At 35.7% G+C, this 27,777-nt stretch overlaps 1 pseudogene; it reads left to right on the plus strand.

Moving 5' to 3' along the window:
- Nucleotides 1-11,332: 11,332 nt before the first annotated feature.
- Nucleotides 11,333-25,442, plus strand: LOC122755131 (annotated as a pseudogene).
- The last annotated feature ends 2,335 nt before the right edge of the window (nucleotides 25,443-27,777 follow it).

The following is a 27,777-nucleotide window of genomic DNA, read 5'->3' on the forward strand; positions in this document are numbered from 1 at the left end:
TCCAAGTCCTGCATTTTCAATTCTCTTAATTACCTAAAAGATCCAGGAAATTGTTGGGGGAAAACATCCATGGCCACCTTAAGCTCTAATCAAGCTTTTATATAAGGCACTACCTAATGATGTTCATGAAAGTCTACCTGTTAATTTCTCTCACCAACAGGAAATTAAGTGAGTATAACACAAGCACCAATGTCTAGTCAGTGAGTTCATTCTGAGAAAAAGACTGGCCACCATCACCTTAACCACACAGCAGGATAACCAGCTGTGGCAAGACATAGTCCTTATAAAGAAGGAGCTTACAATCCCACTAGAGAATGCAGATGACACAATTGGGAAATAATATAAAGAATAAAAGTAGGTGGGGGATAGTAGAGGGAAATTCAGCAGTCACTTCCTGAAAGAAAACCCATGATGAAAACTGTCAAGAATATTATAACTCAAATCTGACCTTACTGGCCAAAGTAAAAGTATTGTAAGTAGCCAGAAGAGTTTAAATAATGAGGGACAAGAATCAGGTCATACAAGACTTGGCAACTACCACTATTAAGATCAGAAGAACTTGGGACATTTTAAAACACAAAACATAAAGACGCAAAAATAGTTTATAAAAATTGAGTATAATCCTTTGCTAGGAAAAAAAAAAATTTAATGAAATAGAGGACTTCCAAGCATGCCTGATGGAAAGACCATACCTGAGTGGAAAATTCAAAATTCAAACACAAGAGAAACATAAAATGGCAAAAATTTAAAAAATAAAAATTTGAGTAAATGTGAAGGACTATATAAGGTCAAAGTCTTTACATTCTAATAGAAGGAGAAGCATCTCTTTAGAACTATAATGTCATAAAAGGTCATAGAATGAGTTAAATAAGAGGCCCCTGAAGGGTTTTTTGTGTTTTAATGATGCTAAAAGAACAAAGAAAGGGAAGAGGGAAGGAATACACTAGTGAAGAAAGGGGAAAGATAGACTTATCATCTCCCATAATCAGGATATACAAGTTTGTGGTTGTCAGTCAGTCATTCAATTGTATCTGACTCTTCATGACACCATGCCCCATATCAAGCCAGGCCCTTTTATCCTCCACTATTTCCCAAAGTCTGATCAAGTTCCTGTTCATTGCTTCCATGACAATATTTATCTCTTTCATTCTCTGCCATCCCCTTCTCCTTTTGCCTTCAATCTTTCTCAACATCAGTGTCTTTTCCAATGAGTCCAGTCTTCTCGTCATGTGGACAAAGTATTTAAGTTTAAGCTTCAGTATTACCAGAATTACCAGAAGTGCAGTATTTGTCCTTCCAATAAAGTCTGAATGAATTTCTTTAAGTATTTACCTTACTTTCTAATGGATTCTCAAATGTCTTCTCAATACCATAATTCAAAAGCATCAATTCTACAGTACTCGGCATTCCTTATGGTCCACCTCTCACAGGCATACGTAACTACTGTAAAAACCATAGCTTTGACTATACAGACCTTTGTCAGCAAGGTAATGTCTCTGCTTTTTAGTATATGGTTCAGATTTGCAATTGTTTTCCTTCCAAGGAGCAAGTATCTTTTACTTTTATAGTTAGAGTTATCAAATGCAGTGATCTCAGAGTCCAAGAATATAAAATTTAACACTGCTTCCATTTCTTCTCAATCTATTTCCCAGTAAGTGATGGGACCAGTTGTCATGATCTTAGGTTTCTTTTTTAATGTTAAGCTTCAAGCAGCTTTTAAACTCTTATCTTTCACCCACATCAAAAGGCTTCTTAATTCTTCTTTTTTCACTTTCTGACAACAGAATGAGATCATCTCTCTCTCTCTTTCTCTCTCTCATCTATCTATCTATCTATCTATCTATCTATCTATCTATCTATCTATCTATCTATCTATCTGTCTATCTATCTATAAGATGTCTGATATTTCTCCTGGCAACCTTAATTCCAGATTTTGATTCATCCAGACTGGAATTTCACATAATGTACTCTGAATATTAGTTAAATAAATAAGGTGAAAATAAATAGCCTTGTCATACTCATTTCCTAATCTTAAACCAATCAGTTATTCCCTGTTCAGGTCTAACTCTTGTTTCTTGACTTGCACACAGGTTCCCTAGGACACAAGTATGATGACACTGGTACTTTTATCTCTTTGAGGCCTTGCCATGTTTTGTTGTGATCCACACAGTCAAAAGCTTTAGTGTAATCTACGAAGTGGACATTGATGTTTTTCTGAAATTCCCTTGCTTTCTCCATAAACCACCAAATGCAATTTGGCCTCTAGTTTCTCTGCCTTTTCAAAAACCATCTTGTACTTCTGGCAATTCTTAGTTTACATGTTGCTGAAGCCTAGCTTGCAGAATGTTATGCATTGTCTTTCTGTTGAGTTTTCTAAATTTGCTGACATACTGAGGGCAGCACTTTAACAGAATCGTCTCTTATGATTTTAAATAACTCAGCTGGAATTCCATTACCTCCACTAGTCTTAATGCTAGCAATGTTTCTTAAGGACCACTTGACTTCATTCTCCAGGATGTCTGGCTCTGGATTAATAACCACACAATCACGGTTATCAGTGATTTTAAGATCTTTCTTGTATAAGTTCTGTATCTTCTTGCCATCTCTTCTTAATCTCTGCTCTTCCCACTATTCTTTGCAAAAGACACCTCATCTCTTGAGTCTGTGCATTTTCACTGACTTTCCTCAAAGACTGGGCTTCTCTGCCCTCTCCTATCTAACCTACACCTCCTGCCTTATTTCAAGTCTCATCTAAAACCCTACTTTCTGGAAAGTAAAAAGCTTTTCCAGACCCTTTTCATGTTAGTGTCTTACTTCTAAGATTATCTCCAACTTCTCTTGTTCATTTCTGTGATTTTCATGTTATCCCCTCATTATATTGTGAGCTCCTTGAGGAAAAAGATTGTACTTACTTTTCTTTGTATCCTCAGCAGTTAATACAGTACCTAGCATGTAGTGGGTGATTAATAAATGCTTCTTGACTTGACTTGACAGTGTTATATCATTCAAACTACCAAAAGGATACTTTGTAGAACCAGAAAAAATAACAACTAATTTTGAATAAACGAATATTTTCTAATTTTAGGGGAAATCATTTTAAAAGGCAAGAAAAAAAGGTAAATAACACTTCCAGATCTCAAATTATGCCTAGAAGCATTAAATATTAAAGCTATTTTCCTACTCATTCCAAAAGAATAGGAAAGAAGATCAGTGGAATATATTAGATAAAGAATAATCAGGAAAAAACTTATCTTAATTACCCAGAATTTGAAAAGGTCAAGAACATAAATAAGAAAGAACTCCTTACCTGACAAGAATTGCTGGGAATACTGAATTTCAGTTAAACGGAAATTAGGCTTAAACCAATAGCTCATATTCCACAATAACCTTAACAGAATAAGCTCAATCATATGTGACCTAAATACTAATGACCACACCATAAAATATTCAAAGAGAACCAGATTAGATATCTTTCACAATTTGGTAAATGAGAGAGTGCTTTGTCAAACAAGGAAGAGATGATTATAAAGTATAGAACAGACCATTTCAATTACAAGAAATTTAAATGCAAAAGTTTGAGTTGATTCTATGCAAGTAGAATAAGAAGGAAAGCTGTTGAAAGGTTTAAAAAATGCACCGAATATCATTAAGAAATATCTTATATAGCAGAAACATAGGAAATAAACACATACTCACACACATACACATATATATGTATGTATACACATATATATGAGAATGAAACCGTTCCCCGTGTTATGAACAAATATTTTTCAAAGCATAACTTCAAACTATTAAGAACCACGTCATGATGATTAAAAATGCGAGAAACAGTTTCTTGGCAATTTAATCATTTTATTAATAATACCAGCAAGTTATTAATAAAAGGATAGTCATTGGTCATCTCAGACCCTAAACCCCAAGGTACTGGGGTACAGAGCTTATATACCCTAAAAATATATCAGTGTTCAATGGGGCTGAGAATTGACCCCTGCACACAAAGATTATTCCCAGCCTTGGGGTAACAATTCACAGAATGTTCTTCTCTTCAATGGGAGGAGGGGGGGAAGTGACCTCACCCAGATGGAAAAGCCTTCCTATGTGTACAAATAGATGTCTCCACACAAGCTTGAATAGAACACAATGCATTTCAGGGGCCCTGACTGTCCCCAAGATATCAGTTATTAACAATCATGTCTCACAATCCCCCATTTGGTTCTTGAAGGACATCATCCCCTCAATGAATCACTAGCTGACATTACAAATACTTTATCAAGGGTTCTTAAATATGGGGCTTATGACGGATAACAATGGGAGGGGAGAAAGGGGAAAAATTGTGTGACACATTGACAAAACCAAAGGGGGCAGTCCCCTTTAGTAAGTAGACCTTAAAGAAAAAGTATGCAAAGGTAAAAGTAAACAGTGAAAAAAAGATGTCCAGTTAAGTCTCAAAGGCCTATCTCATTGAGCTGTCTGATTCTTGGGATACCATCTGATGCAGCTATCTGGTCCAGGTGTGCTTTCAGAGTTGTTTCCAGCTGACTGTCTTCTTACAATCAGGTCACTTGTAGAGATCTTCTTCCTGTATTAAAAATCTCCTAGAAGGGGGCAGCTAGGTAGCCCAGTGAATAAAGCACTGACCTTGGATTCGGGAAGTCCTGAGTTCAAAACTGGCCTCAGACACTTGACACTTACTAGCTGTGTGACCTTGGGCAAGTCACTTAACCCTCATTGCCCTGCCCCCAAAAAATCTCCTACAAAATTGGTCTTCATACATTTTTAAATTACTTTACCAATAACTAGGTTAGATAATGAAAGTTACCTCAACCTTCATGTCTCTACTATTATAAAATCTAGTTTTCAACCTTTTAAACTAGAGGCTTTTACAATGTTAGGTTGTTCAATTGTTATATATGAAACTCAGATACAAACAGAAAATCAGAACCCATTTTTATACTTGGCATTATTCAATCCTCCATTAGGAGGATTCCCCTGAAGAAACTCAGAATCCTTTTTTTATAATTAGATGGACTCCAATACAAAAATGAATTCATGTAAAAGTTGCCTGATTAACTTCAGTTGTAACAAAGGGTTCAAGGGTGATATACAAAAATACATTGAGTAATTAATTTTACAAAAGTGCATATAAAGTAAGTTATAAAAGCACTTTCAACTTCTAGCCATGTTCAAATGTATAACACCTAACAAAAGTGGATGTCTCTTTAAGGCAAGATAGACCACAAGTCATTCTTCTTCTAAGGAAAGCACTTGTGCTGATATTTCTTTCCTTAACACAAAACTGAAACAATTTTGATATTAATTAGATAACAAAATCATATCCTGGTTTCATGAGTCTTTGCATCAACTGATTAATTATCCCTATAAAGTTATGAAAATTTGAAGGGCCTTATCTTACACAGAAATATATAACTAGTAAGAGATGTCAAGGCTAAATACTTAATTGTTAGTTGTATGAAATATAGAAAGGATCAAAATTTCAGACTAAATAACTCAAATTTTCACTACATTAACACAGATTTAGGTCGGCATTAACCTAACAGATAAGCATTCAATATTATGTTCATCACACTACATCTGACATGATTATAGAAATTTGCCATAAAAGAATAGGGACATAACTGTACAGTAAGAGAATATTTTTTCCCTAACTTAATGTCTATTCCAGGCAAAATTTATGCAGATGGCCAATTGCATTGAATCAGGCTTTTTTTGGGGGTGGGGCTGGGCAATGAGGGTTAAGTCATTTGCCCAGAGTCACACAGCTAGTAAGTGTCAAGTGTCTGAGGCCATATTTGAACTCAGGTCGTCCTGAATCCAAGGCCGATGTTTTATCCACTGTGCCACCTAGCTGCCCCTTGAGCCAGGCTTAAAGCCAGTCAGGTGAGATATTTTTCCATTCCAAGAGATGTCATGTTGGGGAAATTAAGTCAGGGAAATCCTACCTCAGCCCTAGTCATTAGTCATTCTCTCAGCCTTTCCCATGAGAACTCCACCTGGCAATTTTATGTGTGTAAAACCCCAGAAGGTTGCTGGCCACATGGATCATTGACTCATCAATATTCCTTGATGATTATATCTGGAGTCAGACTTAGTTAACAGTCCCACAAAGTCTTTTTTAAATTTATTTTTTTTAATTTTTTCACAATCTGAATAGAATTTTATTTTCCAAAATAAATGTATAAGCAAATTTTGACATCAATTTTTTAAACTTTGTATTCCAACGCCCTTCCCACCCCCCACCCACAAGAACTCAAGCAATTCAAAATAAGTTATACATGAGTAGTCATGGAAAACATTTCCACATTAACAAGGTTGTGAGAGAAAAGAGTCAAAAAACGAAATTTCAGATTAAGGAATTATCAAAAACAAAAACTATTTTAAAAAATTTGTTTGCATCTGTTTTCAGATGCTATCATTTCTTTCTCTGTAGATGGATTGCAATTTTCATAAGTCCTTCAAGTTTATATTGGATCATTGTCTTGCTGAAAATAACCACATGCTTCCCAGCAGATCATTTTAAACTATTGCTGTTATTTTGTATACAGTACATTTCACTCTGCTTCAGTTCATGTAGGTCTTTCCAGGTTTTTCTGATAGTATCCTGTTCCTCATAACCTGTATGTAGTACCTTAAACTTGACAAAGAATTTTCTTCATATTAGCCCAGCAAAGTAGGTACCATACATTTTGCCATTATAATCAATCATCATAACTATTTCCCTCCATCCTATTCCCTTCCAATATTTACTCTGTTTTCTTTCTGCTTTTAACCTATTCCTCCTCCAAAGTGTTTTACTTCTGACTGTCCCCTCCCCCACTCTGCACTCCCTTTTTTCACCCTTGCCTCCTTATCCTTTTCCCCTCCTACTTTCCTGTAGGGTTAAATAGATTACTCCTCCCACTTGGGTATGAATGTTATTCCCTCCTTGAGCCCACTCTGATGAGATTCAAGTCTTTGAGCTAATTCTGTGTTCTACATTTTTCTTCCTCCCGCCCTCTTCAACCCTCCCTATGAAATCAAGCAATTCAGTATGTTATACTAGTGCAGTAATGCAGAACATCTTCACCTTACTTGAAAGTGTTTTGCTTTTTACTGCTCTCTACAGCCAAGAATCACGTACCCAGCAAAACTGAATGTAATCTTTCAGAGGAAAAAATGGGAATTCAATGAAAAAGAGGACTTTCAGGCATTTGTGATGAAAAGACCTGAACTGAATAGAAAATTTGACTTTCAAATTCAAGACCCTGGAGAAGCATAAAAAGGTAAACAGGAAAAAGAAACCACAAGGGACATTAAAAGGGTTTTCATTCATACATGAGAAAATAATACTTCCAACTCATAAGAACTTTTTCAGTAAGGAATACACAGAGGAAATAGGCCTGAACTGAATATGAAGGGATGGTAATTGTAAAGCATTTATTTTGTGTGTATCCTTGTTCTTTGTGGAGCAAACAGGGTGGGTTGTCTAGTATCTGGGGCCAGATTTGGGCTTTGGGCCTCCTGGGCCCAGGGTTGGTGCTTTGTCCACTGTGCCACCTAGCTAACCCATGATGACATCTTTAAAATAGGGTTGAGGGGAAGGAGGAATAGACTGGAAGAGGGGGAAGGAGAGAGGTAGGTCACATGAAAGAAACAAGAAAAAAGCTTATGGAGGGGAGGGGAAGAGGGGGAAGGAGTGGGGGAGTGAATGAACTTTACTGTCATCATAATTGGCTCAAAGAGGGAATAACAAACATCCTCAAATGGGTATAGTAATATATTTTTGCCCTGAGGAAGGGTGGGAGGGGAAGGAGATTGGGGGGGGGGGTGGGGAGAAGAGGGGAAGGAGGGAAGGGAGCTTTGGGGGAGGGAGCTATAAAAAGCAAAACGCTTTCAAGGAAGGTGGAGATGTTTTGCATAACACCACATGTATGACATATATTGAATTGCTTGATTTCATAGGGAGAATTGAGGAGGGAGGAAGAAAAATTTAGAAAACAAAATTAGCTCAAAGACATGAATCTCATCAGAGTGGACTCAAGGAGGGAATAACATTCACACCCAATTGGGAGGAGTAATCTATTTAACCCTACAGGAAAGTAGGAGAGGAAGAGGATAAGAAGGGAGGGTAGAGTGGGGGAGGGGACAGTCAGTAGCAAAACACTTAAAGAGGAATAGGGCAAAATAAGATAGAAAACAGAGTAAATATCATTGGAAGGGAATAGGATGGAGGGAAATAGTTATTATGATTGACTACAATGTCAAAACATATGGTACCTACTCTGCTGGGCTATTGTGAAGAAAATTCTTTGTCGGTTTTAAGGTACTATATAAAAGTTATGATGAACAGGATGCTATCAGAAAAACCTGGAAAGACCCACATGAACTGAGGCAAAGAGAAATGTATTGTACACAAAATAACAGCAATAATGTAAGATGATCTGCTGAGAAGCACGTGGTTATTTTCAGCAAGGCAATGATCCAATATAACTCTGAAGAACTAATGAAAATTGTAATACACCTACAGAGAAAGAACTGATGGTATCTGAAAACAGACTGAAACACATTTCTTTTTTTGACAATTCCTTAATCTGAAGTTTTGTTTTTATCTGTTTTCTCTCACAACGTAGCTAATGTAGAGTTGTTTTCCATGACTACTCATGTATAATTTATATTGAATTGCTTGAGTTCTTGGAGTGGGAGTGGGAAGGGAGGGAGGAAGAGAAGTTGGAACACAAAGTTTAAAATAAATAAATAAACAAATAAATAAGTAAATAAATAAGCAAATAGAAATAAAATGCAAAGGGAAAATAAACTCACTTATAAAATATGAGAGTATAGTATAGTAGACTAGGAAGCAGGTCCAACAATATTTTGCTTGCAAGAAACACATCTTAAAAATAAAGATTTGCACAGTATTTTAACTTATTTTAATAAGGGGATAAAACAAGATATATTATGCTTCAGTCGAACTCAAAAAAGTCATAGGTAGTAATCTTGATCTCAGACAAGACGAAAGTAAAAGCAAACATGAGCAAATGTGGATAATATGATTTCCAACTCCTATACAGGTTCTAAATATACTAAATACATACCAAGTATAGAATAGCCTATATCCCTCCCCATTCCAGAAAATTCATTATATGCTAAGGGATTCCATGAACACATACAAAATACAGAAACATAAAACACTCAAATAACCCATCAGGTCCTCCCAAAAGGAAACTGAGCTTGGGGTTGCTATCATGCAACCCTTTGTGATTTAAATGAGTCCTTTATCAGAGAGTTCATCAGTCCTCCCAAGAGTCAGTACCACACTGTCATTAAAACTTGTCAATGCAGGAAAACCTGCTTGAAGGAGGGAGGTTGATGATTACCAAAAATCCAAATCTCTTTGGCACTATCATGTTTGAGTAATTGCCTCTGTTCTCCAAATCAAATGCTGCGTGAGGAAAAATATGGACCATCCTTTGATTTCTCCAGGGAGCCTTTAGGAATCTTATTTCTATACATTTTGGTACCTAGGGAAATGAATAGAAAAAAAAAGAAAAAGGATAAAGTTGGAATAAAGGTAGGATTGACTTAGTAGATAAAATATCTCAGAGGGAAAATCTATTGCAGTAAAAACTCTTTTAGAACATTTCTTAGTGCTGTGACTTTCTTTGCTAGAGTCTTCCTAACCCCACTCTAATGTATTTTTATTAGGAAAAAACGGTTTTAGAATTTGAAAGAGCTTATGAGACCATCTAAACTCTTAGACTTTAAGATGAGAAAACTGGCTTCTTAAGCACTATATTCTACAAAGCCCCTTTCTGCTACCATCATTAGTGCTGACCTAAATGTCTATAACTATGGTGACTCTCATCTCTCTGAGTCTAGCATCTGCCAAGACCCATGCAAATTTGCTTCTACTTTTGCTAAGATCATGGACCAAGGTTACCTCCTGCCTGCCCTTGTGTTCTTACTCCAAACCTCTCTAGCTCTAGAATAGTGAATTTCAACTCTGATAGAATGGTTTCTCATAAGTTATACTTATATCAGTCCTATCTCAGTCAGGGCTGTCAGTCATATGACACTTGTTATAGATATAGTCTAACCAGACATGATCTGCATTCATAATTGTTCTCATCTGAAAAACTTAAGATGATACAATATAGCTCTGTAAATTAGAGTTGTCTTTTATTACCTGAGCTATGGATATATTTTATTTCTTGAACCACAGAGATCAAAAGTCTTTATTAGAACTGGTGAAAACCTGAGCTAAGTTGGAGGGTCTACATGCTTTAGGGAGAGATTGTGTTATCTATTCATGTCACAGGAAGTATCAAAGTAGTAGAATAGAAATCAAGAAACCTAGGTCTTAGTCTTATTCTTGTGATGAACTAGCTATGTGATCTCAGAAAGGTCACTTCATCTTTCTGACTTTTAGTTTCCTTATGTAAGGTTAAGGGATAAATTATAATTCACTGGGGTTCTTAATCAGTGGTCCATAAACTTGTTTTTTTTTTAATTTTACAACTGTGTACCAATATAATTGGTTTCCTTTGTAATGTTATGTGGTTTATTTTATGCTTTTGAAAACTTTACCTGAAAAGAGGTTCAAAACTTTCATCAGTTTGCCAAAGGAGTACAGGACCAAAAAAAAAAAAAAAAAGATGAATAAGAACACATGCACTAGAGTATCTCTAAAATTAAATGCACGGGGCAGCTAGATGGCGCAGTGGATAGAGTACCAGCCCTGGAGTCAGGAGTACCTGAGTTCAAATCCGGCCTCAGACACTTAACACTTACTAGCTGTGTGACTCTGGGCAAGTCACTTAACCCCAATTGCCTCACTAAAATAAATAAATAAATAAATAAAATTAAATGCACTAAAATTCTTTGTATATTTTTCTGCCCTCAAATACAAATGAAATAAATGGATGATATAAAGTACAGAGCATATCCAACCCTTTATAAATCAAATTCCATATTGCACAACAAAAATCATTGCTGATATTATAAAAGATCTCTAAATCAAGAGTTTCCATAAACAGAATGTTTTACTGTCATAGGTAGTTTGTTCTTGTGCTTCTCTCTACTAAATACATGTTTCTTCTTGCCCCTCTTCCTTTTAAGCCTCTAGCCATCATTTAACCTCAGTCTGGCAAGACTGGCAATAATTTCTCTTTTTTCTCTGCTGTGATTGTGCAATTCCTCCTTGGTTCAGACACTCTGTTCCCCCGGATTTACTATCAATGAATTGAAAAAAAGGAGTATGTGTCAACACAATTGTTTCCTTTGGTTCCTATAAAAGTATTCTGTTCCTGTGCAAAAATTGAAGAAAAGCAAAATGGGCCATCAAAGTATGTGGTCTTCTCTGACCCTTTTCTGTATTTATGTGTTTCTTTCCTACCAGGTCAGCCACAGAGGAGAATTTTGACTACCCCTACCTTTGGGATCAGGTGCCAGGAAGTGTAGAAGATCTCCCAGTCAAGAATAACAAAATTGCCATGGATCCTTGGGGATATAGAGACAGATTAAGCATGTATAAAATGATAGTAAACTATTCGGCAAAATATTTCACTGAATTTGGAACAAATAATACTGGGAATGCATTCCGGGCACTCACCTTATTTTTTGGAACACTCTATCAAACAGGTATGAACATTTTAACTATTTCAAACTCTTTCTCTTAAATTCATAGTAGTCAAGAGGGTACAATTTCAGCTAATGCTCTTTGAGTGCTATGGTCTGAATGTCCTAGGGTTATTATGGAAGAATGACCATTTTATCTACCAGTGATCACAGTAGAGAGTCTGTTTAAAAATTAGTATTTTAAAGGGAAAATAAATCTAACATGGCACTTTAAAAACTATTACAACAATAATAATAAGGATAAAAATAGAGATTTTGAGAATTGAAATGGAACTCAGTGGCAATTCAATTCAATCCATATAGAAGAAAGAATGCCCACTAGCCAAGATTTTGGAACTTTATGCTATGATCAGATGTTATCTTCCTAATTTTCCATGATATTAATTTTTCTTTTAAAACTGGGTATCCTGTGGCAGCTAGGTGGTGCAGTGGATAGAGCACTGGCCCTGGAGTCAGGAGTACCTGAGTTCAAATCCAGCCTAAGGCACTTAACACTTACTAGCTGTGTGACCCTTGGCAAGTCAGTTAACCCCAATTGCCTCACTAAAAAAAACAAACAAACAAAAAACCTGGGTATCCCATCTTTTCAAACAACTAGATATGTATGTATGTATGTATATGTGTGTGTGTGTGTGTATGCAGAGATCTGTCAATAGCAGAGAGAAAGGGCAAAAAGCTAGAACAATCAACAAATCCAGTAACCGTTTCAAGAGAAAGAGTTAGAGATCTGACCTGTAATCTCATTGGTACAGGGAACTCACAGGTGAGGAAACACCCTCTACAGGTTGTTTCAGGCCAGCATCTTCTTTTCAACTTAAAGCCTTAGCATACTGAGCTATTGAATGATTTTCCTGTGATCCTGACACCAGTATGCATCAGAGGCAGACTTTGAATCAAGATCTTCTTGGGTTCATGAACTGTTCTCTATCCATTATTCCATGCTACTTCTTGAGAATTTCAAACCCTTATCAGAAATTTGGTCTTTTCCTTTGGCAGTTCTAATGATGAGTTTTTGTCCAAGGTGTAATTTCCTATGAGGCCTGAAGGCAAGAGAAAAGAATATCCTAATTCATAGAATCATAACATCGGAATGATCAGTATGATATATAATGTCTTCTTTTGTGTCTGTAATCTATTAGGGAAATAAGGTCAATCTGATATCTCAGCAGGACCATAAGTGTTTCTCTAGTTTCTAGAGCAGTTCTATCTGTTTCCATCTCTCTGGTAGGATTTTATTTCTCTCCTCTTCCATTCTTTTCTCAAAAGTCTTTAAATTTCATTTCCCATTTCCAAGGTTCATTTACTTTTAGTTTCATTCCTGCAGGAAACTCCTGAAAAAATTGGATTTCAAACAAGGCTGAAGAAAATGAGTGGATAAAATCATGGTTCCAACTCTGTCTTGGGATATCTTCCAACTCTAAATTGACAATCTTACCTAAATATAGATATACCCTCATTCTCACCCCTGCTCCTCCATACCAAGAAGAAGCCATACCAAATGTACTAAGGTGCCTATATGGCTCTGTTGATTAAACAAATAATAGTTTATAGGATGTTATCAGAGATATTCTATATGGTGTTCTCTCAGAGACTTCCAAAGTTTTGTAAAACACTGCATTTACTTACAACACCCAGTTTTGACTAACTCCCCTAATCTTTCCAGTGGGAGCAACTTGCTAGTTAGATTATTGAAGAGTGGCTAGGCTTTGAGCAACCTTTCCAGTGGCCAGTGGTACATTCCTCTGCACAGGTGGTCATAAACTAATAAGGAGTTGTCTGGCAAAACCAAATCAAAGTTGATTAAAATTTAGTCATGGTCTCATTTTCTATTTAAGTCAACTCTCCTGAGCCAGGCTCCAGAGTCTAAAGCATACTAGGTTCAGTGAAAAGTTCACATTCAAGAACATTTTTTTAAATACTTCATATATTGTATCTGTGAGATGGGTAAACAGGCAATTACTGAAAATTCAAAATTACCCCTGACACTTTGGCTTAGAAAAGAAATGGATGGACTGGTGAGTGTTTTAGGATGATATGAACTCATTTAAATGTTTGAGTTGTATGCTTGGATTTTCTCTTTTTATTTTATCATTGGTTGGCTGCTGATTTACCACAAAAGCATTCAAAGAGGCATTTGCTACTCAATGTAGGGAATACAAAGGAGAAGAGAACTGAATCAATTTTCCTTTTCATTTAACATTTTTAAAGATCCGTATGTTTCTATTAAGTGCCATTTATGTGCAAATCACTCTGCTAGTTCCTGGGGATACAAAGAGAAAAATGAAATAATCTCTGTCTTCAAGAAACCTATGCTCTGCCTTTCAAATAAGAGATGTTTGTATATGATAACGTGAAGGAAAAAAGAAACATTAATAACTCAAGTGAACAGGAATGGCTTCCCTGAAGAAATGATAAATGAGCTGAGTCATTAAATAAGGTAGAAATTGTAAGAGGTATAGATGCGGAGAGGTCTATTCTAGACATGGGTAACATCTTATTCAAAGGTATAAAGGTAGGATATGGAATGTAGTGTATGGAAAAGAGCAAGTGAGTAAATTTGGATAGAACACAAATAGATAATACGGAATCATGTGAAATTAGTTTAGAAAGACGTGTTGGAATCAGACTGTTATGAGTATTAAATGCCAAATACATTTTTGGGGCCTTTAAAAAAATCTGAGAATTAATCACTGAATTTTCTTGCACATAGAAGTAACATAGTCAGATTTACTTTAGGAATATCCATTTGGGAGTTGTGCAGAGGATGGATTGGAGAGAAGAGAGACTGGAGCCAGTCCTGAGTTCAAATACTAGCCTTACCACTACTTGCTTTGTGGTTTTAGGAAATTACTAGCCATGCTAGGGCTAAGGTAACTTCCCCAACAATCAAAAAATAAGGGTTAGATTAAAGGGTTTTAAGGCTCATGGTTCTGTAAAAAAATGTATGATAGGAAAAGAAATTTTAAAAAAAGATAATCTTATTAGCAACTGAGCTGTACCTCTCTGTGTTTTATTCTACATTAGTTTTCTAACATAGCAGCTAATTTCTGTTGCCATGATCCAAAGCATTTGAAATCCTAAAGGTCATTTTCCATCTCTTTTTCCTTTGTAGGAAGATTTAATAATCCTCCAACTTGTTTAGTCAATGGCAAGCCAGAAAAAGACAAGTTCATCTCAATCAAAAGTGGATGGAGTAGTGAGTATTTTATAATGACATGATCTCTGCTCTTGAATGTTCTTGTTCCTGTGATGAGTGGTTCAGAATTGACTATCTCCCCATCCCTATAAAATTTCAAGTCTTATCGTGGTTCTTTACATTCAGAGGACTGGTAAGTTTATGTAGACATATAGATTTTGTATCGCCTCCATTTCTTCAAACATTCCTCCTGCACTCTTTGAAGGACATTCATTATAATAAAGCTTTTTTTTTTTAGAAATAAAAAGGTTCCTCAAAATTAACCAACAAGCAATTTAGTTCAACATTACATGAAATTTTTTTATATGCATAGTTCCCCACCTCTGCAAAGAAGGGAGGGAAGTATGTTCTCATATCTCTTTTGGAGACTAATTTTGGCCATTATAATTACACAGTATTCAGGTTTTTATTTTTAATTTTTCTTTTTCTTTTTCCAATTTACAATGCTGTAGTCATTGTGTATATAGTTTTCCTATTTCTTCATACTTTCCTTTGCTACAGTTCATATAGTTATTCCCATAGGCAGTGTAGTACAGTGGAAAGAGTCCAGCATTTGGACCTTAGTTCAAATCATGTCTCAGTCAATTTATTCCTTACATGACTTTAGACGAAGTTTTAAAATCCTCTGGGCCTCAGTTTATACATCTGATAAAAGAAAGTTCAACTTGATGACTTTTTAGGTCTCCCTAAGCTCTAGAACTTTTAATTTATTATCCATATTTCTCTGAATTTTTTATTCAACATATAACATGGTAATGTTTCATTATAGGAAATAACTAATACCCAGCATTCATATAGCACTTTATTAAAAATATCATCTCATTTTATCTTCAAAACAACCCTGGGAGGTAGATGCTCTTATTATTCTCATTTTATAGCTGAGAAAACTAAGGCAAACAGAGGTTGAATGAGATACCAATGATCACACAGCCAGGAAGTGTCTGAAGCAGGGCTTGAACTTGGGTCTTGCTGGCTCCAAATCTAGCATTATAATATAACTATACTGTATTATCTAGTTGCCTCATAATATGTACTGCAATTTTTGTTATCAGCTCCCCAATTCATGAGTTTCTATTTACTTTCCAGTCCTTTGCTGCTAAAAAGAAAAAAAGAAAAAAAAAGCATTGTTATAAATATGTTTTATTGTATATGGGACATTTCTTTAAAACTTCCTGTAGATAACGTCTATCAGTGAGATGACTGAATTAAAAGATGTATACAATTTAGTCTCTTTCATCGCATATTTACCAATTGTTTTTCAGAATGATTGGACCAATTTACAATTCTACTAACAATACAGTATGTCATTTTTCTATGACACCTTCAACTTTGACTATTCTAATATTTTTGTCATTTTTGACCATTTCCTGGGTGAGGCATGAAACCTCACATTTATTTTAAAATGTTTCTTTTATTAACAATAATGGAGCAATTTTTTCATGTAGTTGTTGAGTTTTGCTTATTTTGACAATATTTGTGTCCTTTGATTATAAATTGTGATGGATTTTGGTCTTCAATAGTTGTTTTAATTCTATATGTAACTTTTGTGTCTCAGACCCTCATCAGAGATATTTAATACAAAAGTTTTCTCTCTCTGATTAATAGCTTCCCTTCTTATTCTAGTTGCATTGATTTTGTTTACATAAAAGCTTTTCTCTTCCAAGCAACTGACATTGCCTATCTTATCTTTTGTGACATCCTTTATCCTTTTCTGGTGAAGAATATGATTTTTAGGTTTTAAAGTTCTCTAGTTGATTCATGAGATTTTTATCTTACTATTTCTTCTCATTCACCTTTGGCTTTATCTGTAATCACTCTATAACTGGAACATAATTTCCCCCTCCAAGGACACCAATAATTTCCCAATTGCCAAATGCATTAGTTTTCCACATTTCTTTATTTTTATAATATGTGATATTATGCAATCTTCTCCTTCTGCCTTTACTCCCTTTTCCCTACTTCTTTTTCCTATATATTTGTGGGTTTTTTGGCTTCTCTTAGTGGTTAATATGCATTCTTCTATTTCCAAATGATGGCTTTCTCCCAAGACTATGCCTTTGACTATTTTTCTCTTGTTTTCCTATAGAGTCTCTCTTGGTGATCTTATCCATTGTTGTAGCTTTGATTATCATCTTTGAGAATGGTTCCAAATCTATGCATTGACATCTATATCCCAATCTTTCCTTGAGGTTCCTATATTCCCTACTTTTTATGACATATTTGCCTGTAGGGCCTAGTAATACATCAAACTCAATATGTGTCTTTTTTTTTTTTTTTGGCGGGGCAATGGGGGTTAAGTGACTTGCCCAGGATCACACAGCTAGTAAGTGTCAAGTGTCTGAGGCAGCATTTGAACTCAGGTACTCCTGAATCCAGGGCCAGTGCTTTATCCACTGAGCCACCTAGCTGCCCCTAAACTCAATATTTCTCAAACTGAATACATTCAATGCTTAGCACAGTGACCAGAACATACTAGTTGCTTAATAAATGTTTTCTTCACTTTGCATTATATATTTTCTCCTCCTTCTACACCAAAATGACATTCCCTCTAATCTCTCCTTATTTCTATTGAGGGTACTACCATCCTCCCAGTCATCTTTGACTCTTCCTTCTCATTCCCTCCTCATTTCTCATCAGTTGCCATATCCTATTGAGTCTACCACCACAATAGTTCTGAAAATTGATCTCACATTTCTGGTAACAAAACAAGCAGTATAATTGAATTATGCACTACTTGATATCTTCACTATTGTAGTAGTCTTTTAACCTTTCTGTCTTTGACTACAGAGCTCTTCAAAACATAGGGCTACTTAATGTTGGCAGTTATAAGTTGTTTTGGCTGCTTTACTCTGTCCTTTCACTTCTTGATTCCTAGAAAACTGCCTTTGATTAGCTTTGCCTTGCACTTCAGTATTGGTTTCTTCCAGGTTCTCATATGTTCCTGATTTTGAGCCAATTATTTGCCTTGTTTCCCATTCTGTGTGTGTTTGGACTTCTGCTTGTCTTATATTAGATTTGGCTTCAGCCTGTCATCAATAGGACCATAAGACACACAGTGTTGTTATAGGTAAAGGTGGTAGACTTGGAATTTCAAAATATACTTCTTAGAAAGAAGAAATGGAGGGTACATACAAAATCAAGTTGTGTCTGAAGAAGGAAATAATGATCAGGGAACACGTATGCATGACAGAGTTAGAAAAGTCAAAGATAACATTGGTTAGAGGAAGGTAGTGGGTCAAAATCGGGCAGTTAATGACAAGAAGGGCACAAACACTAGAGGGATTTATCAAAGGCTAAAGATGAAGAAATTCTTGTGAACTGAAAGGATTGTGGATTCATAGATTTTGAATGGGAAGGGCCATTTGAGGTCATGTTGTCCAATGACATTTTTAAAATTAGGAAACTGAGGGGGCAGCTAGATACCACAGTGGATAAAGCACCAGCCCTGGATTCAGGAGTACCTGAGTTCAAATCCGGCCTCAGACACTTGACACTTACTAGCTGTGTGACCCTGGGCAAGTCACTTAACCCCCATTGCCCCACCAAAAAAAAATTAAAATTAGGAAACTGAGTACAGGATGGTATAAGTGACTTGCTCAACATCACAAATACATAGAGCATTAGATAATATATTTGAACCCAAATCTTGTGACTCCAGCTCCAGTGTTCTCAGCTGTTGTCAATCCAAAATAAACCATACAGACACCAGAAATTTGAGAATCAAAACAAAACAAAAATAAAGAAACCAGTGATGACAATAGACTTTAGGTATCAATAGTAAGGAGAATGTAACACTGAGGCTAATTTCTCTTTAGCCTATAGGGTTTTGTTGTTAGTTATCGTTTTATATGCTTCCAGTTAATACATGAAACAATTCCAGGTTATGAAAAGCAAAGGGCTCCAGCAAATTAGTACAAATTAGTACCTATTTAAGGTACAGCTAGAATGAATTAGTAGAATGAAAGCATAGCGTGATGCTCACCTACTATCCCTTCAAGTATCTAGCCCCTTCACCATTTGCCTAGTTGTTGAATCACCACACCCCATCCAGACACATTGGGTATATTCCCTACTTGACTTGGTTCATCTCCATTCTGTCTATGGTCCTAGAGCCAGTACATTTAATCGACTGATTGAGGAACTAATTGGCCTTAATTAGCTATGTAGACCCAGCCTTCCTTGTTTTATTTCTCTCTCTCATTTGTACAGGAATTTATCCAAATGATTCACTGTTATACTTTTTATTTTATATTGCAGGTATTAATTACTATGTGATCATTCCATTTTTTCTTGCTGCCTTGAAATCTAACTTCTTTGGGTCTTTGCCATATCAGATTGAGTTATTATGAAAAGAAGAACGTAGATCTGATTTCTGTTATTCCTTTGATGAATGTGATGCATCCTACGCACAGATGATGGCAGGCAACCTAAAGATTTTTGAGATATTAAAAACATTCTTGTATTAAATTATTCTTCCAAAATCTTATCATGGGCATTCAAAGGCTTTGTCTTCAAAGTCAACTCTGTGAAACCCTTGAAATCCCAGATGTTTTAATTTAGGCTAAAAAAAGGTAATACCAGTCCAGAGTTTCTGGTAACACATTGAAACATTCTCTGTAGAAAAAAATATTGTTTGAAATACCTCTTTTAAAATATCTGATTAAGAAAACTAATGAGAAACTGAAAGCTATGGAGTTTGTGTGTTTCTTTGATGGTATACCATGATGATGAATGCATAGTACATAGATGGTGAAGTAGGCAGCTTCTTTAGGAAGCTACCAGTTTTTCACTGAGGTGAAGAATAGCACCAAACTCTGTATATCCCATCAATTGGGAGCCAAGAACTACAAGCTGGTAAGTTAAGAAACATGCAAAGACCACTTCCAAATTTATACTTCCAGTGTGAAGTAGTGCTTTCTATAGAATGAAAATAATCCCATATACTTCTAAAAAGTATATGAATAATCTCAAACAGTGATCTAAATAAAAGAGATAGATGATTCTTGATTAGAAATTTTAAGGCAGAATTATCTTGATTTTTAATTCAAAAGTTTTGGGTTTTTTTTTTATGCTTTAGTATTTACAGTCCAGGGAGAAGACATCAAATAACACAGAAAACCCTACCTACAACACAGATATGGAGACAATAGTTCACTATATATGGCGTGGACATCAAGGTGGAATAGATGTTGGAAAGCCATTGTTCTACACCAAGTAAGTTATTGACTATATTTTCTTCTTTACTATGTTTTTAACAATGTAGCATACAAGGATCCATTTTCCATTTGCTCACAGGCTATTTTCCAAAGATTTTTCACAGATAGTAAAAAATATCTGATCAATGATTAATAAATGGTTTTTTAAAACCCTGATATTTTAAAGACTCTAGGACCATACTTCATGTTGTTGTAATTGTCAGGAATCAAATCCATTTTTCAGAAGAATGATAATTATGGACTTATCTATAGATATGTATACAAAGATATATAGAAAGTGTTTTCTGATAAATAACACTGGGAAGTAGGTGGTACAAATAAGATGATTATCATTTTGCCAATGAGGCACTAAGATCCAGAGAAGTGAGTGAATTTTCTTCCTCAAGGTCACATGACTGTTGAGAGCTAGTGTCATTACTAGAATGCAAGTCTGCTCTCACACAGAAAAAAGTGTGTGTGGGGGAATGGGAATGTTCCTCAGGCATGTTATCTACCAACTCATGCTATCGGCCTCCCAAGCTTTTGCTCTAACTTCAGTGTTCTAACTTCGTTTCCTTTCTCAGAAACTTTGTCCCATTTGTACAGTATACAAACTTATTTTTTAAAAATAATGGTTTTGAATAAATCTCTTTAGGGAGCTTACAATTACTCTTGGGAGTCCTAATTTCCCCATACCCAATGTTGTGCTGAAAAATGTTTTTACAACCAGAGCTCTGGCAAGGCACACTTTAAAGTTGAATCTGAATGGCCAACATTTCCCATCTACTTTCTTAGGTATAGACAATCAATAAAACAATAACCCAAATCCTGCTTTTTAGCATTTGCTGATTTCTGAGGTGTCAGTGATCACACTCAAAATTAAACATTTAACCCCCTGGAACCTTCCAAATTGGTTCCCTGCCTCTCTTCTCACCTCTGTGTCCACCCCTTTATTTTTGTTGACAATTTTCTCTACATCTCCCAGCATAGATAGGGAACACTATAAGGCTCATGAGGACTTAGAACTGGTGCAAAAAAAATTTTTTAATTAAAAATAAAAATAATTTAAAAAATAAAACAAGCAAACAAATACAAGATAATTTGGGGCAGGTAGGTGGTGGAGTGGATAAAGCACCAGCCCTGGATTTAGGAGGACCTGAGTTCAAATCTGGCCTCAGACATTTGATACCTACTATCTGTTTGACTATGGGCAAGTCACTTAACCTTCATTGCCCCACCAAAAATACACAAAACTATATTGTGGGGGCAGTTAGGTGATGCAGTGGATTAAAGCACATGCCCTGGATTCAGGAGGACCTGTGCATTCAAATCCAGCCTCAGACACTTGACACTTATTATGGGACCCTGGACAGCCCCACCAAAACAAAACAAAAACCAAAAAACAAACCAAAAAAAACCATATCTGGTACAATCTCTGGCTCTATACCAGTGAATGAATATACTCCCTGACACGAAGAGTTGGGTTGTTTCCTATAACCTTGTAAGGGATATGAATTCTACAGCTTCCTTTAGTATCGTACTAAAATTGGTCACCTTTATAGCCCAAAAGTTCTTCCTTGTAGCTACCTAAGCTCCTTCTTGCTGCAATTTAATACATTTGCTTTCATTTTATCCTTTCCTGTTTAGCTGTCAAGTCATTGAGGAATAGACTCATCCTTACTTTCCTGAAATGAGGAGACCACACCTTCCCAGCATCACTACTAGATCTCCTTATGGAATTCTAGTAATAAATTTTGGTAGGACTGAAGCACCAAAACAAAAGTGATGTGGCTGAGAAAATATATTTAGTTGACTTACATGTCATTGTACATTAGTACCATATTCTTTGACGCAAAAAGTGATCTTCTTACGTAGTAAGGAGAAAAAATAACCAGAAAATCCTATAGGTCAGGAGAGACAGTGAAATCTACTGTTTGCATTTTTCAAAGAAAACAAAATTTAAAAAACAAACAAATTCCCCAGATTTCTGAGATTTAACTTTACAGGCAGCTCCACATAGAATGGCCACTATAGCAGTGACTATGAAGGTATATGTTAAAGAAGCAATTTATGGATTATAATCTACAGGACTCAAATTAAGTAAATCTCTGTGGAACATGCTGTCACAGTTTACTGACATAGGCAAGCATATCAGTTTTGGGCATCGAGTGAAGAAGACAGGTTATAAAAATTTGACTTAGAAAACTGGAGGTGATCCCTGATCACTTGCTTTGGTACCTACAAGCCATCCCTTTCTCTATTTGTCCATTCCCATCGATTCAAAGGAGGCAAGGCATGCAGTTGGTGATGAAGCAGTGATTGAAATACTTTTTAGTGAAGGATACTTAAAAGCTGGTGTGAGCAAGGCCTACTTTGTTAAGGCCAATGGCATTGTCTCACTTCACTTAGTTCTATGAAGAATTTAGCTTATTCATTATGTCATGTTACAAAAAATAACTTGCAGTAACTAGCCAACAAAAAGTACTATATAAGACAGAACAGAAACACAAATAAAGATGAAAATAATCAAAGATACTGAGTAAGGAAGTGGGTCAATTAGAAGTAGTCCCAAATGAAGCTGTCTCTGAAGTTACTAAAAAAATTATGCTGGGATCTACATAGAAGACTATGAGAGATCTCAACATATGGTGCTCTAAAATTATAAACATTAGTGTCTGATGTGTTCTGCATGTTAGAATCTAGGCACACATTCATGGGCTCATTGTATTATAAATCTAGAGTTGGAAGGGATTTCAGAAGTTAATCTCTATATTTTATAGCTGAGAAAACTGTTCTTCATTCATTTTCACTTGTGTCCAATACTTTGTGACCCCATTTGGGTTTTTGGGGGAACGATATTAAAGTGATTTGCCATTTCCTTCTCAAACTCATCTTTCAGATGAGAAAACTGAAGCATATGGGTCAGTGACTTGCCCAGAGTCACACAGATAGCAAGTGTTTGAAGGCATATTTGAATTCAGGAAGATGAGTTTTCCTGACTCCAGGCTTGGCATCAATGTAATCTGCCACTTACTTGCCTTAGATGAGAATAAAACTAAGATTACACGGGCATTAAATGACAGAATTTGAACCCTATGGGCTTTTGCACATAAAATACTGCCAGGAAAATTACATTTCTAGGAAGATTGGGAAGGAACAGGGAGAGCTTTGTGTACTCCTGTGAACCTGCTAATCCGTGCCTTTTTTTTTTTAGAAGCCAATTTCATTCAACAGATGAAAAATATTTTACTGAAGCCTTTTTAACCACCATTGAGTTCCTAGAGGCAGCAAATTACCCCACTGACTTCAAGAGATCATCAGAAATCTTGTCTGGATTCCCTTACAGACAATTTACCACTGGAGACTGGCTTATTCCTGGCCGGGATTTCAACAAATGTGAAAAAGCACAAATGATTGAAGTAAAATTATTTTTTTAAATAAATCATATTTCAGGTATGAACCTTAAATATATGAAAATTATGTAAGCTGGATAAACAGAATGACTAAGAAGATGATAAGATTGAGCATAATTGTATGAGTGAAGCTAATTATACATTTGGTGCCCTTTATTTTTCAAAAAGGTTAGCACTATTCAATATGATATAATCAAAAGGTCACTAGTAGGAAAGGATCTTAAGACTTCATCTGGCACAAATTTCTCATTTTACAGTGAACAAATTGAGATCCAAACAGGTTAAGGGTTTTGCCCAAGGTCACAGGGAGTTAAGTAGACTAATGAAATGTAGATTCTAGATTTTGGGCCTCTAAATTAATGATAATTCATACTAATTAATTATTCAAGCATTTTTTCAATCATTTATTACATATCAGGTACTGTGCTAAGTATTGGGGACACACAAAAAGAGCAAAAAGAGTGAAAAAAAAAACAGTGCTAGTCCTTGAGGTCTTTATATTTTAATAGTATAAACATGTATATTACAAAAGTGCATGCAAAATACATACAGACTAGATAGATCGTAGACTCAGTGGGTAACTCTAGCAACTCAGGAATGGAGGAGGTGGAAAGGAGGTAGGTAGGAAAGACTCTGCACAAGGTGGTGATTGAGCTGAGTCTTGAAGAACAAAAGATGTGAGGAACAGCAAGTAGACCAGTGAGACTGCACCATCGAGTGTGGAAGGAATACGAGTCAGTCTACAAATACACACATGAGCCTAGTCCTTGCCCTCAAGGAGATTCTTTGCTATGTTCCCCCCAAGGTTATTAACCAATATAACCTCACCATGATGCAATCAATATTCTCCAGATTTCAATATATCTTTGGATAAATAATATGTGCTATCCTTTAGGAATTAACTCTTGGCCCAAGCTCTTTCCTTGTCTCAGACTCAGTTGTCACTGGTATGTTACACCCTGACAGGGGCTTGTGAGGATCACAAGTGCTAGCTTTAGTGTCTGTTTGTGGCTCTTGGCTTCCACCCAGTGGCCAAGTATAACATTTCATCTGTACTGCCAGCTAACCAGTTAGCACCTGATTGATACCAACATTGCTAAAGTAAAGCTTTTAGCTATTGGTTATGCATTGGTAGCATAATTAAAATTTGTAGTTTACTTAAGTAAGCTGCTCAACAAACTTTTTGTAGGCTTTGCTAAAGATGTACAAATATACAGAATGAGAGACAGATTTTTGTATGTTGCTCATGTAGAAATTTGTTTTGTTTGACTATGCATATAAGATATAAGGGCTTCTTACTGATCATTTTCCCTTCTCCCTTCCTTCCTGTCTTTTCCTCCTTAATACTCTCTTTCCCCTCTGTTCCTATCTCTATTCCTTCCCTCCGTTCTTCTTCCTTCCCTCCCTCCATCCCTCTCTGTCCTTTCTCTTCTTTCCTTTCTCTTTCTTTTCTTTTCTTCCCAGCAGGTAACAGGATATAGGAGAGCGAAAAAAGAAATGTTGAGATTATTTTAAAAATGTATATACATACATATATATATAAAACTTCATTTAGAGTTGGCCAATTGATCACTAACATTGAATTAAATTAGCATGATATCCCTGTAATTTTTCAAAGGTCATTTTGATCTTAGATTTAGAATTGAAAGGGGCCTTGAAATTTATCTTGTCTAAGTCCTTCATTTTACATGAAAACTGAGGTGCAGAGAATGGAAATGATTTACCCAAGGTCACAAAGATAGCAGGACTGAAATTTAGCCCTCTGACTAAATCTACAACTGCTTCTCTTTTACTTCATTGGATGGTTTTTGATAGTCAGTCTTAATAGCAAAGTTCCTATTCTTCATTTTTAGAAACTAACACATTTCTTGTTTTTTGACAGGAGGTGCCTTCCTTAATGTTTGGAAGAAGACCATGAAGGTTGAGCCTATAAGGAAGGCTGTCCAAATTCTCTTTAGGGTTATTTTTCTTTCTCCCGAAATTATCCCTCCATATAATTAGCTGATACAATCACTGAATCTTAGTGAATAACTTTCAATTATAGGTCTTTAACAGAAGAAATATTGATGGTACATCTGCTGTTCTAGCATAGTAGATTCCAAATAAATATATGGGGTGGTGATCATCTAAGTAAATGCAAACAATAAATCTTCCTAAAGCATGTCTGTATTTTAATTTTTCTTCATTTTTGGTAATTTTCTGAATATGCTGATGCATGAGTTGAAAACTGAATGACAGGCTGTTTCAAAAAATAATCCTTATGAGCAATTTGATGTTATCCCAGGGATTCAGGATGGTTCAACATTAGGAAAAGCTGATTAATCATGTAAACCACATGAGTATATCAATAGATAGAGAAAAGGTCTTTGACAAAATAGAGCACTTATACATTAAAAAACCTGAAAACCACAGGCATGAAAATATCATTCTCTAATAGGGCTAAAATCATATACCACAAATCTAGGAAAAACATTATTTTTAAAGGAGAAACACTAGGAGCTTTTCAAAAAGGAAGAGGAGTTAAGCAAGTATTTACCTTCTCTCAATTATATGACAGTCTGGAAATGTTAGCCACACCATTAAGACAAAAAGTTAAAGGTGTAAACATTGGCCAAAATGCAAAAACAAAAACAAAAAACAACCCCAGCCCATTTGAAGATCATATAATAGTTCATTTTTAAAAATTCAAACATCAGTGGAAAAAATTAATAAAAAAAGAATTATTAGCTTCAGTGAAGTAGCAGATAAAATAATCTATAAAATAATAAGAATTTTTATAAAGTGTTACCAAAACCTTGAATGAAATAGAAAGAAAAATCCCATTCTAAATATCTTGGAAAATGAATAAAATATTTGTACTGACCCACCAAGAAAAACAGAGACCAACAAATACAACTGTTTCACCTTTTTCTTACTGTGCAACAATATTCAATTACATTATTATGCCATAATTTGTTGTCATTTTTTTATGTGGGTTTTTTTTGAGGGGCAATGGGGGTTAAGTGACTTGCCCAGAGTCACACAGCTAGTAAGTGTCAAGTGTCTGAGGCTGGATTTGAACTCAGGTCCTCCTGAATCCAGAGCCAGTGCTTTATCCACTGCGCTGCCTAGCTGCCTAGCTGCCCCTGTTGTCATTCTTAATAAGCTTCTCTGTAGATTATAGTTCTTTTCTTTTCGTTATTTTTAATCATCCTTTCAGGATCTTAATTGTTTTTGCTACTTGACGTTACTGCTTACCTGGTATTATTGTCCCTTTACCCTCGCCCTTTCCTCACTCATTTCCTTGTTAATTTTTTCTAGGTAAATTGTTTTGATATAAAATAGCTTATATTTTCTTCTATTCTATTCTATTTAAATTTTTGTTCTAATAGTTCTTTTTTTTACAACAAACATTTATTTTATTTTTTCAGGTTACATGTAAGGGTAGTTTTCAACATTCATTTTCATAAGATTTAGAGTTCCAAATTTTTCTCCCTCCCTCCCTTTCCTCCCCCCTCCACAAAATATCCACCAGTCTGATATAGGTTATATATGTACAATCCACAAGTGCTCTTTTTATCAGTTCTTTCTTTGGGGGTAGATAATATGTTTCATCATTAGTACCTTGGGATTGTCTTGGATCATTTTATTGCTGAGAGTAGTTAAGTCATTCGCAATTGCTCATAGAAAAATACTGCTGTCATTATGCACAATGTCCCCCCTGTTCTGCTCAATTCACTATACATCAGTTCATATGAGTCTTTCCAGGTTTTTCTGGTATCATCCTTTTTGTCATTTCCTATAGTTTAATACCATTCCACTACAATCATATACCACAGCTTCTTCAGTCATTCCTCAATTGATGGGCATGCCCTTGATTCCCAATTCTTAGCCACCACAAAGAGTTGCTATAAATATTTTTGTACAATTTCCCCCCCTTTTCTCTTTTTCATGATTATTATTGTTAACTGTTTCCCTCCATCCTATTCTCTTCCCCATGATATTTACTCTATTATCTATCTTCTTTCACCCTATCCCTCTTCAAAAGGGATTTGCTTCTGTCTGTCCCCTCCCTCGATCTGCCCTCCCTTTTTTTTTCCCCTCTCTCTTTATCCCCTTCGCCTCCTATTTTCCTACAATGTTAGATAGATTACACCCTCCTTGAGGCAACTCTGATGAGATTACGATCTTTTAGCCTATTCTTATGAGTGTAAAATTCATTTACTGCCCTTTTCCTCCCCCATCTCTTCCCCTACTCCATAAGCCCTTTTCTGTGCCTTACATGTGGGATTTCACCCCATGCTAATTCTGCTCTTCCCCCTCCTCCAGTGCATTCCCCTCACCCCTCAATTTAACC

This window comes from Dromiciops gliroides, chromosome 4, assembly GCF_019393635.1.
Source record: "Dromiciops gliroides isolate mDroGli1 chromosome 4, mDroGli1.pri, whole genome shotgun sequence".
In the NCBI taxonomy this organism is placed as follows: domain Eukaryota; kingdom Metazoa; phylum Chordata; class Mammalia; order Microbiotheria; family Microbiotheriidae; genus Dromiciops; species Dromiciops gliroides.